We start from the raw sequence: 15,649 nt of genomic DNA, 5'->3' as shown, positions 1-15,649 counted from the left end.
AGGCACAGGAGTACATTCAGCCAGAGACTCATTCCACTGAGATGCAACACGGAGCATCATAGGAAGTCATTCCTGCCTGTGGCCATCAAACTTTACAACTCCTCCCTCGGAGTGTCAGACACCCTGAGCGATAGGCTGGTCCTGGACCTATTTCCACTTGGCATAATTTACTTAATATTATTTAATTATTTATGGTTTTATTTTGCTATATTTCTACACTATTCTTGGTAGTTGCGACTGTAACAAAACCCAATTTCCCTTGGGATCAATAAAGTACATCTGTCTGTCTGAAATAAACAGAAGTTAACAGTAAACACGAGGAAATCTGCAGATACTGGAAATTTAAGCAACACACACAAAATGCTGGTGGAACGCAGCAGACCAGGCAGCATCTAGAGGGAGACGCATTGTCGACGTTTCAGGCCGAGACCCTTCATCAGGACTAACTAAAAGGAAAGATAGTAAGAGATTTGAAAGTAGGAGGAGGGGGGAAATGCGAAATGATAAGAGAAGACCGGAGGGGGTGGGGTGAAGCTGAGAGCTGGAAAGGTGATTGGCAAAAGGGATACAGAGCTGGAGAAGGGAAAGGATCATGGGACAGGAGGCCTCGGGAGAAAGAAAGGGGGAGAGCACCAGAGGGAGATGGAGAATAGGCAGAGTGATGGGCAGAGAGAGAGAAAAAAGGTTTGGGGGGGGAAACTAAATATATCAGGGATGGGGTAAGAAGGGGAGGGGAGGCATTAACGGAAATTAGAGAAGTCAATATTCATGCCATCAGGTTGGAGGCTACCCAGACGGTATATAAGGTGTTGTTCCTCCAACCTGAGAGTGGCTTCATCTTGACAGAGGAGGCCATGGATAGATATATCAAAATGGGAATGGGACATGGAAGTAAAATGTGTGGCCACTGGGAGATCCTGCTTTCTCTGGCAGAAGTTAACAGTGTTGTGTGTGTGTGTGTGTGTGTGTGTGTGTGTGTGTGTGTGTGTGTGTGTGTGTGTGTGTGTGTGTGTGTGTGTGTGTGTGTGTGTGTGTGTGTGTGTGTGTGTGTGTGTGTGTGTGTGTGTGTGTGTGTGTGAGATACTCCCAAACAGCCAAGCTGAGGAACAGTTCTTAAAAGTCTCAAGATGGTAAACTAGAAAAGGTCCAGTAATCCAAGGAATAAATGAAGGGAGAGATTTGTAAATCCATGTTAAAATGTAGAGGGAAAGCGATCACAAAGAATTCCAGATTCCACGCTGGGTAAATGAAGTAACAGTAGCCGAAGATCTTATCCGTCAAGTCGTTCCGAAATCCACGTAGGAATACAACAAAGTGACAAACACAGAATATCCCTTCGCACAAGCGGTTGCAACATAGCAAACCCAGGTAAAGGTTGACAATAGTGGTTGCCACAGGATACTCCTCCAAAATCCACATACGGATCATATGAAATGACAGCCACATATTCAATGTGCACCATGTGCCATTAATCAACCCAATCCTTCGGGCATGGGGAAGTATCAGATGTTACCCATATTGTAGCGAGCTGTTCCTGCCCGCAGTCCAAAGCTTCCACTCTCTCTCTCTCTCTCTCTCTCTCTCTCTCCTACTACTGAAAGTCCCAGCGGTCTGTCACAGCTTGTTATACTGACTTCGTAGACTTGCCTCATTCAAGCATTTTAAAGTGACACTCGCAGTACGAAACAGTGGTCACGTAACACCTCCCCCCAGAAAGGGAAAATTTTGATCCATAAGAGCAAAATTTTAACTGCAAACTACTGTATGTGGAACAACACATATACAGCTACCATATAGCATACTTACTACAGACTAATACAACATATTGCAGAAGCATATATAAATAGTGAATCCCACTCCACTATTAAAATATACATTGCAAGCTTAACATCTGGAAAGGCGTGGCAATTATATTATCCTTGCCTTTAATGTGAGTTATCAAGAGATCAAATTCCTGCAAAATCAAACACCAATTCAACAACCTTCTATTTTTGTTTTTCACTTTACTCAAGAACACCAATGGATTATGATTTGTTTTTGTTATAGCATTCACCTTTGTGTAATCAGTGCAAAACCTGATACTACCATCTGGTTTAGGTACTATAACACAAGGTGAGCTCCAATCTGAAGTAGAATGCTTAATGATACCATTCTCCAACATATACACAGATTCTCGCTCAGCAAGTCTATATTTTGCAATATTCATGCGATACAGATGCTGTTTTATGGGTTTTGCATCATCGACATCTACAACGTTTGTACATCATGTGAGGCTACTGTGGTTCTTTTTAGAACATCAGGGAACAAATCTTTAAATTTCATGATCAACTGCTCCATCTGTTGTCGCTGCTGCAGTTGTAAATGAGCCAATTTCGCATCAAGATTTTCTAAAAAATTCGAATTTGTCAATCTGGCTGAAATAATGCTGGATTTAAAATAGGCCTCAGATGGATCAGCTGGTAAATTCCCAGAGAGTACAGATTCATTGTTATTGACAACAATGGTCACAGCTGCTGTTTGTTTCTCACGGTACAGTTTAAGCACGTTTACATGACAAAATTACTTTGGCCTTAGTCTATCTGGCATTTTGACTACATAATCCACATCATTAACTTCAGCCACATCTTCATAAGGACCATGAAACTTTGCTTGCAAAGGGTTTGTTTGCACTGGGAAACAAAACAATGACATTGTCTCTCAGCTTGAATGACCCCTTTCTGGCTTCTGTATCATATCAAGTTATCATTCTCTCTTGGGCTGATTTTAAATATTCCCTTGTTAAGTTGCAAGCCCTTTGAAATCTGTCCTTGAATTTTAAAACATAGTCTAGCAAATTGATATGTAGGTCATTGTTAATCCATTGCACTTTTAATAATGCCAAAGGTCCTCGGACCTGGGGCTAAAGGGACAAGTTCAAAGGGGCTAAAACCTAGGGGCTCTGGCACTTATTCCCTTACTGCAAATAAAAGCAAGTGAACTCCCTCATCCCAATCTTTCTCATTTTCAATGCAGAATGTCCTAATCGTGGTTTTGAGGGTAGAATGAAATCTTCCTAAGGCCTCTTGGGATTCTGGATGGTACGCAGACAATGTAATTTGTTTGGCTCCCAGTTTGTAAACTACCTGCTGGAATAATATAAAATTATTTCCTTGATCGGACTGGATTTCATTAGGCAAACCAAACAGGGTGAAAAACTTTATGAGAGCCTTTGACACAGTTTTAGCTTTTATATTCCTGAGAGGTATGGTTTCTGGAAATCTAGATGCTGTACGCATGATGGTTAGCAAATACTGATGGCCAGCTTTAGTCTTGGGCAATGGGCCAACACAATCCACAATAACTTTAGAAAAGAGTTCACCAAACACAGGAATAGGCTGCAGTGGGGCCACTGGGGTGACCTAATTAGGTTTACCCATAACCTGACAAGTGTGCCAAGTTTGGCAAAATGTCGCAACTTCTTTCCTCAAACCAGGCCAGAAGAATTGTTTAAAAATCTTGTCCACAGTTTTATTCACTCCCAGATGGCCACCCAAGGGCATACTATGGCCTAAAGTTAAAATCTCATTCCTATAGACTTTAGGAACTACCACTTAGTGAACAATTGCCCATTCCTCACTTGCAGGAATATAAGGTGGTATCCACTTCCTCATTAACACTCCATCCTTGAAATAATACCCTACTGGCACTTTCTCAATCTCATCACCTGGGAGAACGTTTTCTCTCAAGGTTGCAATCTCAGGGTCTCTGCTCTGTTCTGCTATTAACTCCTTCCTGGACAAAGACAAATCTTTACTGACACAAGGATAATGTTCCAAGAATGAAGGCAGGAAAGTCGCTGACAGGTCATTAAAACCTAAATCCCGATTTGGGCTATCATGGGCAGCAGATCAATGCTACACAGAACCATCCGCATTGGCAAGCTTCTTTGCCATAGCTTGAGTTACTGCACAGGATGGAAACATGTTCAAATCCATCTTTTGATTATCAGTGAGTGGCTTAGTCATCAGTTGCACCGCAGGAACAACTTTGCCACCTGCTAGGTCATTCCCTAACAACAAAGAAACACCCGGCACCGGTAAACTGGGTCATAGTCCTATCTTTACGGGTCCTGAAACTAACTCTGACTTCAACATTACCTTGTGCAGAGGCACAGAAACAATGTCATCTCCAATGCCTTGAATAAGATTTACCTTACCAGCGGCAGTCGCATCACTAAGCTTTTGAACATTGTCTAACAAGAGTGACTGAGGAGCACCAGAATCTCGAAGAATTTTCACTGGTACCAGGGATGACCCCTCATTCACTGAAACAAACCCCTGTGACACAAAAGGAATGAATTCTTTCCTAACCAGGTCAGACGTCTCAACCTTTGCTACAGCTTCATCAGAATGTCCAGAACCCTGTGGATTTACAGGTGTTTCAAAGCACTGAATACAACTATCTGGAACTACCTCTTTTTCCTTCCTCTTCTTTCGGAGGAAACAGTTAGCCATAACATGATCAGGTTTCCTACAATAGTGACAAGTAGGACCTGAAGGTTTCTCCTTTAACTGCTTCCCTTCATCCTTACCTTTATCACTAATCCCAGATTTAATTTCTGGTTTACCCTGACTATCCATGCTGCTGTTTTGGAAGGTCTTACTTGGGGTAAACTTAACCTTGTGAGTTAAAGCAAACTCATTTGGTAATTTAGCAGATTCTTGCAAAGTAGCAGCATCCTTCTCATCTAAATATGTCTTTATGTCATTATGGATGCACCTTTTAAACTCTTGGATTAAAACCAACTCTTCCAGTTTGTCAAAATCAACATGCATGTTTTTAGATGTATACCATCGTTCAAAACACACAGACTTCTCAAAAGCAAATTCTACACGAGTCTGGTTCACAGATTTCATCAAATTCCTGAACCGTTGCCTATAGGCTTCTGTAACAATTTCATAAGCTTTAAGCATGCCCTGCTTCACGATCTCATAATTAGCTGCATCATCAACTGATGGGGTGGAATAAGCCTGCTGAGCCTTACCCTTAATTACACTGTAACAAAAGAGGCCAAACAACTTTTGGCCACCGTAGGCTTTGAGCCACTTTTTCAAAATGCTGAAAGTATTTATCAACCTCAGCCTCATCAAATGGAGGGAATAATTTAACTTCTTGACTGGCAACAAACTTATCACCAGAGTCAGCAGGTTGCTTCTCGAGCCTTACCTTATCTAGATCAAACTGCCTTTGTTTTTCTATCTCGGCAACCTCTAGTAATCTTTGTTGTTGTTCAGCCTCAAACTGTCTTTTTTTGGTCTTTTTTCCACAGCTTCAAACCACCTTTGACTTTCATTTTCTCTTTTGGCAACCTCCAGCTGTCCTTGTTGTTTTTCAATCTCTAATCCAAGTGTCTCTAACTTTATTTGTTCCAGCTTCAACTGCGTCTCAGGGTTAACTGGTTTACTTTCAGGAAACCTTTCTAACACTTCCTCTTCAAACTCCTTCTTAGATACATAGAGCTCAGATATTCTCCTCTGAATCACTGCCATTGTCATAGAAAATTTTACCATAATAAATCCCAGCTTTTTAGCAATGACCAACAAGTCGTCCTTTCTGGCGTTCCCTAATGCCTCAGTGGTTGGTGATGTCAGAAATGCATCAATATCCATTGCTGATATCCACACACAAGTCAAGCAAAAGGGAAGTAACCAATCAGATTGATAATCAATCAATAAGCTCCAATTTTGCTCCAATCCTGGACGAGCCCCCAATTTATGTTACATAACAGCAGCAATAGATCTCACATTGAGTCAGGTTTTGATGTTAAAACCACTATCTTTATTAGTATCTACTCATAATATAGACAATTAAATGAAATAAACAGAAGTTGACAGTGTTATGCATATGTGTGTGTGTATGTGTGTGTGTGTGTGTGTGTGTGTGTGTGTGTGTCTCCCAAACAGTCAAGCTTAGGAACAGTTCTTAAAGTCTTAAGATAGCAAACTAGAAAAGGTCCAGTAATCCACAGAATAAATGAAGGGAGAGATTTGTAAATCCACGTTAAAATGTAGAGGGAAAGCAATCACAAAGAATTCCAGATTCCACGCTGGGTAAACAAAGTAACAGTTACTGAAGATCTTATCCATCCAGTCATTCCAAAATCCACTTAGGAATATCACAAGGTGACAGCCACAGAATATCCCTTCACACAAGTGGTTACCACATAGCACACCCGAATCCAGGTAAGGGTTGACAAAAGTGGTTGCCACAGGATACCCCACCAAAATTCACATATGGATCATATGAAGTGAGTCACATATTCAATGTGCACCGTGTGCCATTAATCAACCCAATCCTTTGAGCATGGGAAATTATCAGACGTTACCCATATTGTAGCGAGCTGTTCCTGCCCACAGTCCAAAGCTTCTGCTCTCTCTCTCTCCTACTACTGAAAGACCCAGTGGTCTGTCACAGCTTGTTATACTGATGTCATAGTCCCGCCTCATTCAAGCGTTTTAAAGTGACACCCACAGTATGAAACAGTAGTTACATAAAAATAAGAAGTAAGGTGGAAAGTGGTAGCATTGGGGAAGCAGGGCGTCTACTGAAGGACTTGGACAGATTAGGGAATGAGTAAATAAATGGGAGATGGAATATAATGTAGAAAAGTGCATGTCATGCACTTTGGCAGAAGGAGTAAAGGAGTGGACTATATTGCAAATGGGGAGAAAATTCAACAATCAGAGGTACAGAGGGTCCTCGCCAGGATTCCCCAAAGGTTAACTTACAGGTTGAGTCAATGGTAAGAAAGGCAATTGCAATGTTAGCACTCATTTTGAGAGGACTAGTATACAAAAGCAACGATGTAATGCTGAGGCTTTATAAGGCATTGATCAGATTATACCTGGAGTATTGTGAGCATGTTTGGGCCCCTTATCTAAGAAAGGATGTGTTGGTATTGGAGACAGCCCAGAGCAGGAATAAGAGAAGTATTTGATGGCTCAGTGCCTGTACTCAGTGGAATTTAGGAGAGTGAGATTTTAATGAAACCTATCAAATTTTGAAAGGTCTGGATAAAGTGGATGTAGGGAGGATGTTTCCCATGGTGGATGAGTCACAACAGAAGGTAGAGCTTCAAACTAGAGGGGCATCCATTTAGAACAAAAATGAGGAGTTATTGGGTATATTTAAGCCAGAGTAGATAGGTTATTGATTAGTAAGGGCATCAAAGGTTATAAGGGAGAAGGCAGGAGAATGGGGTTGAGAGTGATAATAAATCAGCCATGATGAAATGGCAGAGCAGACAGAAAGGCCTAATTCTGCTCCAAGGTCTTAGGATATCAGCAAATTCTATGGTATTGATGATATTTCTGTTCATTTTTATAAATAGCTAAATTGAACAAATCAGTGAAAAGGCCAAATCCATTAGATATGGCAAAATTTGCGTAAAATATCACCAATTACCATGACAAAATATAATCCATTGGATGGATAACAATGTTTAAGCAAATTTCTATGCAGACCAAAGCATTTTTAATGCTAAGCAAGTGCAGATTTCCCTATGTCCTGTAAAACATATCATAAGGTTGTCATGCTGTAATACACAGGTTTTGCCCGCAGTTCATATTTAGGACCTATTAGAAGTTTGTGCCCCAGAAGTTATATCTGACAGGTCAAATTTATTAACTCTATCATTGGATTCATGGTTATTCCCCTGAAATGCAATATATCACCACAAAACATAGATATAGCATTTAATCATTTAATATAATTAAATATTGATTAAAGATTATAAATATGTAAAATTACTGACTAAAGTAATAGCTTGCATAGCAAAGCTTCTTTGTTTCCACAAAGTAAGTATAATCAGTGATGCATTTTCACTGATTATGCTTTCAAAGTGGCTATTGCTGCAGCTTAGGAAACTTGGTTGAAAAATGTAAGTTATTTAACAAACATAATGTTTTCTGCATCAGATTTTGTAGACCACATTGGTCTTGTCCAATAGCTTGACTTTCTCTTTAGCTCTGCAGAGCACTCTCCTCAATGTTTGCTGTTGACTTACATGCAACTGAAATTATATGTTCTTGGAACAGTTGGGCTGTCATTTCCAAGATATTTTGAATGTATGGAAAGACAACCCTATTGGTCGCTTCATGATTGGTGCATTGTCGACCTCGTAGGCATCTTTGTTAGAAGTTATGAGGGCCATATTAAAAATATTTCCAAAGTCTGCTCCACAAATGAGCTCAATTAGCAGATATAACATTGATACTACATCCGAACAAAAGTGGAAGTGTAATCAGCTTCAAATTTCCTTAGAAATTTTGAGAAACAATCTTCACAAATATCAGGATGCAGTTAAGTCTGCGAAAGCAAAATACACTTCTGACCTAATTTCTAACAACTCTTGGAATAATCCCAAGGTCTTATTCAGTACCATAAATTCTGTCATTTGTCCCACCCCCAGTATAAGTTTAGATGTGTCCCCTGCTAAGTGCAAAGAATTTAAAATTCTTCATTAGCAAAGCTGAGGACAGTAGAATGAATATCCACCCCCCCCCCAACCGTGACCTAGCTGTCTCACTGATCTGTTCATCTAAACTGGACCGTTTCCAACCCATCACACTACCCTCCCTTACAAAGATTGTTTCCACCATGAAACTTGCAACCTGCCCCCTTGACATTGTCTCCACTGCCCTCCCGAAGGATGTCTTTCACATAGCTGGTCCCAGCATCCTCTTATTATCAACAGTTCCCTGGCCACTGGTACCATTCGAACCTGCTTCTAGCATGCCGTGGTCCAGATCTTCCTGAAAAAAACCCAACTTAGACCCTACCTTACCGAGTAACTGCAGACCTATTTCTAAACTTCCATTCCTGTCAAGGGTTCTCTAAAAGGTTATTCTTAGTCAATTGCTGCCCTACCTACACCAAAACGACATCTTGGAAAGAACTCAGTCAGGTTATATGGCTTATCATGGCACAGAGTCTGCCCTGCTGAAAGTGTACAATGATCTCTCCTCTCTGCCATCCTAATTCTTCTTGCCCTCAGGGCAGCGTTCAATACTGTGGATCATGCCATTTTAACAGACTGTCTCCAGTACAGGTTTGGTGTTGATGGCATTGCCTTGAACTGATTCACATCCTATCTGAAAAATAGAAGCTTCTCCATCAACATGGGCAAATTTTCCTCTTCCCCAGCAAATTTCTCCTGCGGCATCCCACAAGGTTCTATCCTAGGTCCCACTCTTTTCTCTATATACATGCTTCCCCTTGGCCAAATCATTCAAAAACAGGACATTTCCTTCCATTGTTATGCTGACGACACACAGCTTTATCTCCCCTTGAAACCAAACTACCAGGCAAATCTATTCAGCCCCATGAACTGCCTTGAGGACATAAAGTGTTGGATGGCACAAAACGTCCTACAGCTGAATGAAGGCAAGTCTGAAGTTGTCCTATTTGTCCCCCCCCACCCCCCGCCGACTCCTTCAAAGTGATTACCAACAGTCTTGGTAACCTGTCCACCCTTGTCAAAAACCTTGGCGTGATAATTGATTCTGCCTTTAAGTTTGACAAACAAGTTAGTTCAGTAGTAAAAGCCAGTTTTTTCCAGCTTCGTACTACTGCCAAAATCAAACTGGTTCTCTCTTTCAAAGATCTCGAGTAAGTCAACCATGGCCTTATATCCTCCCGCTTGGACTATTCCAACTCCCTGTATACTGGGATTAGTCAGCCGTCCCTGTCCCGCCTGCAACTGGTCCAGAATGCCGCAGCCAGGCTCCTGACAGGTGCCCAGAAGGGGGACCATTTTACTTCTATTCTGGCCTCTCTCCACTGGCTACCAGTACGGTTCAGAATTGATTTTAAGGTTCTCCTGTTTGTTTATAAAGCCTTAAATGGGTTGGCCCCCCCTTTATATCGCAGACCTTCTAACCCCTTATTCTATTTCCAGGTCCCTCAGGTCGGCCGACTCAGGGCTCCTGGCTGTCCCGCGATCTAAATTTAAGCTCAGGGGTGACTATGCCTTTGCTGTTGCAGCCCCTGGACTGTGGAACAGCATTCCCCTCCCTATCAGATCTGCCACCTCCATTGACTCTTTTAAATCCAGTTTCAAAACTTACCTTTATTCACTAGCTTTTGAATCTTCCTGATGTGGCTGATTTTTGGCTTGTGCCTAGGCTCGTGTGTTCTTTATTTTGTGCCTATAAGCTGAGTGCCTTGTTGTTTATATCTGTTTCTTGTATTTGTGATTTTAGCTACCTGTTATGGTTTGTACAGCACTTTGGTCAACATGGGTTGTTTTTAAATGTGCTTTATAAGTAAATTTGACGACTTAATATTATGTGTATGTTATTAAAGAAATCATAGTCAGAATTGAAAGGAAAAACTTTTGGACTTAATAACAAAAAAAGGTTATGAAACAATATTTTGTTTATTGATAACATTACCAGACATTTGAATGCACAGAGTCTTTGATACCTCTATGGTCATATGCTTGAGGTATTTTTATAGTTATTCAAATAACTATATGTAAACAAGCAACACGCACAGAATGCTGGAGGGACTCGGCAGGTCAGGCAGCATCTATGGAAGAGAGTAAACAGTAGACATTTTGGCCCAAGACCCTTCTTCAGGACTGAGGAGGAAGGGGGAAGATTCCAGAATAAAAAGATGGGAGGAGGGCAAAGAGGATAGCTGGAAGGTGATTTGGTGAATTCAGATGGGTGGCATGCTTGGAGGATTGGCCATTAGATCTCTGTTGCTTTCAGTTAATTTAAACTCTTTGTAGGGATAGGCTTTCTATTGACTTTTTCTTGTGTCTTCTCAACATTTTTCTCATTCAAATCCTGCAGAATATACATAATCTATATGGCACTGATTATAGCTTATGGTAGAAAAATCTATTTTCACATTGCTTTTAGAATAGGAAATCTTCAGCAATATTTTTTATGTATTTAAATCTGTAAAGTTGGAAATACTCAGCCAGCCAGGCAACATTGGTGGAAAGAGAAGGTTTGAATACAGACTACTCGTTTGCCAACTCATCAACATTCCTAATCATTCATTCCGGCAACCACAGGCACACAGTGACTGCAGAGTACACCATCTACCAAATGCACTGCTGTTATTAGGGTAGGTCAGTCTGATGATACTTCTCAAACCGTGACCTTTATCACTGAGAAGGGCAGCAGACATATAAGGGCATTATGCTGGTGATCTCTCAAGGGCACTGTGATGGATTATCACTCAGCTAACCTGGTTGAACATGGGTGCAAAATCTTCAGCCTTTAGTATTTACATACTGGTCCCCTAGCAGCATTCAAGACGTGGATGCCCTAGAACCGCTTTTTTGCATTAACTGTTTCATTGTACATCACCATTCATAATAATATTTAGCAAGTCAAATGTGCTTTGATCTGATGTATTGATTGTGAGTTTACTTGTATCATTTATTTACATAGTCCTGTGTTGAGGTAGCAGTATATTTCTAAATGTGCCTGGTGCTAATCTGAACATACTGTGCCAAACTAATTAAACTAGTAATTACATGATTAACTGAACTAACCCAATGTGGTAAACTATGTATACCCGTCTGGACACGCCCCTCTGCTGACTGCTCCTGTGGCTCCTCCCACAGACCCCTGTATAAAGACGATTGGGGCACTGCTCCTCCCTCAGTCTCCGAGATGCTGTGCTCCGTTTTGCTGCTAATAAAAGCCTATCGTTCTCCTCCCGTCTCCGAGAGTTATTGATGGTGCATCACCCCTTTTGCTTACACAATGTCCATATCCCTGTAAATGCCAACTGACCTGAGTCCCAGGTCATCTTTGACCTGCATAAGCTGTGATCTGAGCTTCCATATGGGGTTGTGGATGGTATTAATTGGGTATTTCTTCACGATCCCGGTGATCCTTCCAGAAACCATGGAACTATAGGGAAGACAGGCAGTAGTGACCAGTTCCTCCTCATTGTTAGGTTTCCTGGTACTTCTGTCAGCCCCTTCAAGGGCCTGATTGATATCCTTGATCTTGTTGAAGTATAAGTCCATGTGAGTGGGTTTCTGATAGACACCATGTCCAAGGCTACTGTCCGGTTTCCATCATAATCTCATACTGTATATTTTTCCAAAGTCGTGACATCCTTAATGTACTGGGGAGACCAGAATCGAATGCAATACTCTATATGTGGCCTAACCAGTTACAAAATATCTTCCTGACTCTTGAAACTCAATGCCTCAACTAATAAAGTCAAGCATGCCATATGTATCTTTACTGCCTTATCAACCTTTGCACCCACTTTCAGTGAACTATATACTCGATACCACGACTCCTCTGCCAGCCAACAGCGTTAAGAATATTGCCATTAACAGGATTCAATCTCCCAAAGTGCAACGCCTCCCATTTGGCTTGATCTGCCATTTCTCCATCCATATCTGCAATTGATCTATGTCCTGCAATATCATTTATCAGTCTTCTACATTATCCACAGCATCACCAATCTCTGTATCATCTGCAAGGTCATTAACCCTCCCATCTACACTTTCATCCAGTTCACTTACATAATATCACAACTAATACAGATTCCTGCAGAACACCACTAGTACAGGCAATAAATCCCATTGACTACTCCTCTCTGCATACTATAGGCAAGCCAGTTCTGAATCTAAATCACTAAATTACCATGGATCCCAAATCTTCTGGATGAGTCCACCATCATGGACCTTGTTAAATGCCATACTAAACTCCATGTGCACAATGTCAACAACTCTACCTTCATTGATCACCTACGATACCTTCTTGAAAACCCATAATCCCTCTGCACAAAGCATGTTGACTGTTCCTACCTAATTAGGCCATGGTTTACCCCAATGCTCATAAATCCTATCCCTAAGAATCTTCTCCAGTAGCTTCCCTGCCACTGACTTGAGACTCAATTGGTATATAGTTTCCAGGATTATCCCTATTTCCATTCCTGAATAACGTAGCAATAATAACTACTCACAAGTCCTCTGAGACCTCAACTGTCGACAGATTGAAAAATAAAGACCTTGGTGAAAGCCCCAATGATCACATCTCTTGCACCTCTCAATAATCTGGGAGATATCCCATCAGATCCCGGGTAATTATTCATCTTAATGTTCTTCAAAGAGACTCAATACTACCTCTTTCTTTACCTCAAAATGCCCTAGCATAAATCAGGCAGATCTACACTGATCTCACTATATTCCTCATCCTTTCCCTTGGTAAATACTGAGACAAGTACTTACTTAGAACCTCATCCAACATCTCCAGCCCGCAAGCACATGATCCCACTTTTACCCTTGGCTGGTCCTACCTTCTCCCTAGTTATTCTTTTGCTCTTGATAGATGTATATTTCAGGTCACAAGTCATTTTATAATTCCACAGATGCTGTCTGAGCTGTTGAATGCTTCCAACACTTTATATTGCTGTTGCATAAGATCATAAGACATCAGAGCAGAAATAGGCTTTTCGGCTCATCGAGTCTAGTCCACCATTCCATCATGACTGATACATTATCCTTCTGAACCACTTTCTCCTGACTTCTCCCCATAATCTTTGGAGTCCTGACTAATCAAGAACCTATCAACTTCAACTATAGATAAACTCAATACGGACAGCCATCCATGGGAATGAATTCCATAGATTCACCACCCTCAGACTAAAGGAATTCCTCCTCATCTCTGTTCTAAAGTTACCTCTCTCTATTCTGAGACTGTGTCCTCTGGTCATAGACTCATCCTCTATAGGAAACATACTCTCCACATCCACTCTATCTAGGCCTTTCAATATTCAATAGGCTTCAATGAGATCCCCCCTCCTCCTTCTAAACTCCAGTGAATACAGACCCAGAGCCATCAAATGCTCCTCATACATTAACCCTTTCCTTACAAGAATTATTTTTGTGACCCTCCTCTGGACCCTCTCCAATGCCAGTCCTTTCTTAAATAATGAGCCCAAAACTGCTCACAATTCTTCAAAAACAGCCTGGCCAATGCCTTTAAGGCCTCAGTTTTATATCCTTGCTCTTATATTCTAGTTCTCCCCTCCCAAAATGAATGCTTACATTGCATTTGCCTTCCTTACCACCGACTCAATCTGTAACCTTTAGGGAATCCTGCACAAGGACTCAAATTGCTTTGCACCTCAAATTGTTAAATGTTCTCCCTGCTTAGAAAATAGTCATCATCTTTACTCCTTCTGCCAAACTACGTGACCATACACTTCACTACACTATAATCCATCTGCCACTTCTTTTCCCATTCTCCCAATCTGTTTAAGTCTTTCTGCAGGCTCCTTGCTTCCTCAGTGTTACGATCCAGCAACAATAAATATATGATTGAGACAGGTTTTTTTTATAACAAATAAAACATTTATTAAACACTGCTAAAAAAAAACCCCAAAAGTAAACAAACAACTAACTTAAGCAGAAGTCGGCTGCAATATGCAGCTTGAACAGTTCTTAAAGCGAGAAATGTGAACTCAGTTCTTTAAAGCAGTATTGCAAGTAAGTCCAAAATGAATTATAGTCAACTAAAGGAGAGACTTTCCTTGAATTAAATCCTCTTTCATGACGTTACTGCTGATCCCAGCCGAAGTATGCTTTGCTGAGGGATTTACGATTGAAGGAAATAAAACAGCTTAAAGGCACTGACCTTTCCTTGGCGAAACTCTGCATCCAACTCTTTCTGCTCTTTTGGCAAAGCAGGAGTTAACACGGACACAAGTTATTAATTCCTTGTACGAAGATTAAATAAAGGGCAAATCTGCTTCACAGTTGATATCAACTTGCCTCGATCTTTCAGCTTCCCGAACGTCAACGAATCTTCACTCTCCGATTGGATTTTACCTGGCAGTAGTGTAGCAAAACTACTGGCAATAACCTTTGAAACTTAAGACAAAAAGTAAAACTCCACTTTAAAATAAAGCTGTGTCATAACATCGAATACGCAACAACATGGAGTCACTGGGGGTTCTCCTTTTATACCCTGTTGAAAAAAATTATCACAACCTCCCACTGGTGGGAAAATGACATCACTCCACCATCACAAGACCATTGCCTCATGTCCAGCATAGCCTCAATTACATCATGGTCATGTGACAGGCACAAGATACCCACGGGTACGTAACATCAGCATCTGCTCTTCTACCTATCCTTGTATCGCCACATACTAGGTCACAAAGCCATTAATTCTGTCATCCAAATAATTGACATATAACATGAAAAGAAGTGGTTCCAAACCCAACCCCTGTGGAACACCATTAGTTCAAAGTGTAGTTATTATCAAAGTATGTGTGTATGATACAACCTTGAGATTTGTCTCCTAACAGGTGGCCAGAAAACAAAGAAACCCAATAACAAACCCCATATATATGAAAAAGACAGTGTAATACTCAATGTGCAGAGAACAAAAATCACATCATGATCATAAGAAAATAAAATAACCCATATAAAGGACTATTAAACACCCAATGTGCAATGGAAAAAACCTCATGCAAACAGTAAACACAAGCAAACAGCATTTCTGAACTGAAATTTGCAAAGGGAGTGCGAGACCGATAGTTCGGCGCAGAGCTGAGTAAACATGGTGGAGCGGTGACCTTAATCAGCCCTAGGGCTCCGAATCTGTGACCTTTTCAATCT

The sequence above is a fragment of the Hypanus sabinus genome, chromosome 8 (assembly GCF_030144855.1).
Source record: "Hypanus sabinus isolate sHypSab1 chromosome 8, sHypSab1.hap1, whole genome shotgun sequence".
Lineage (NCBI taxonomy): Eukaryota > Metazoa > Chordata > Chondrichthyes > Myliobatiformes > Dasyatidae > Hypanus > Hypanus sabinus.
Note: the sequence above shows the minus strand (reverse complement) of the source record.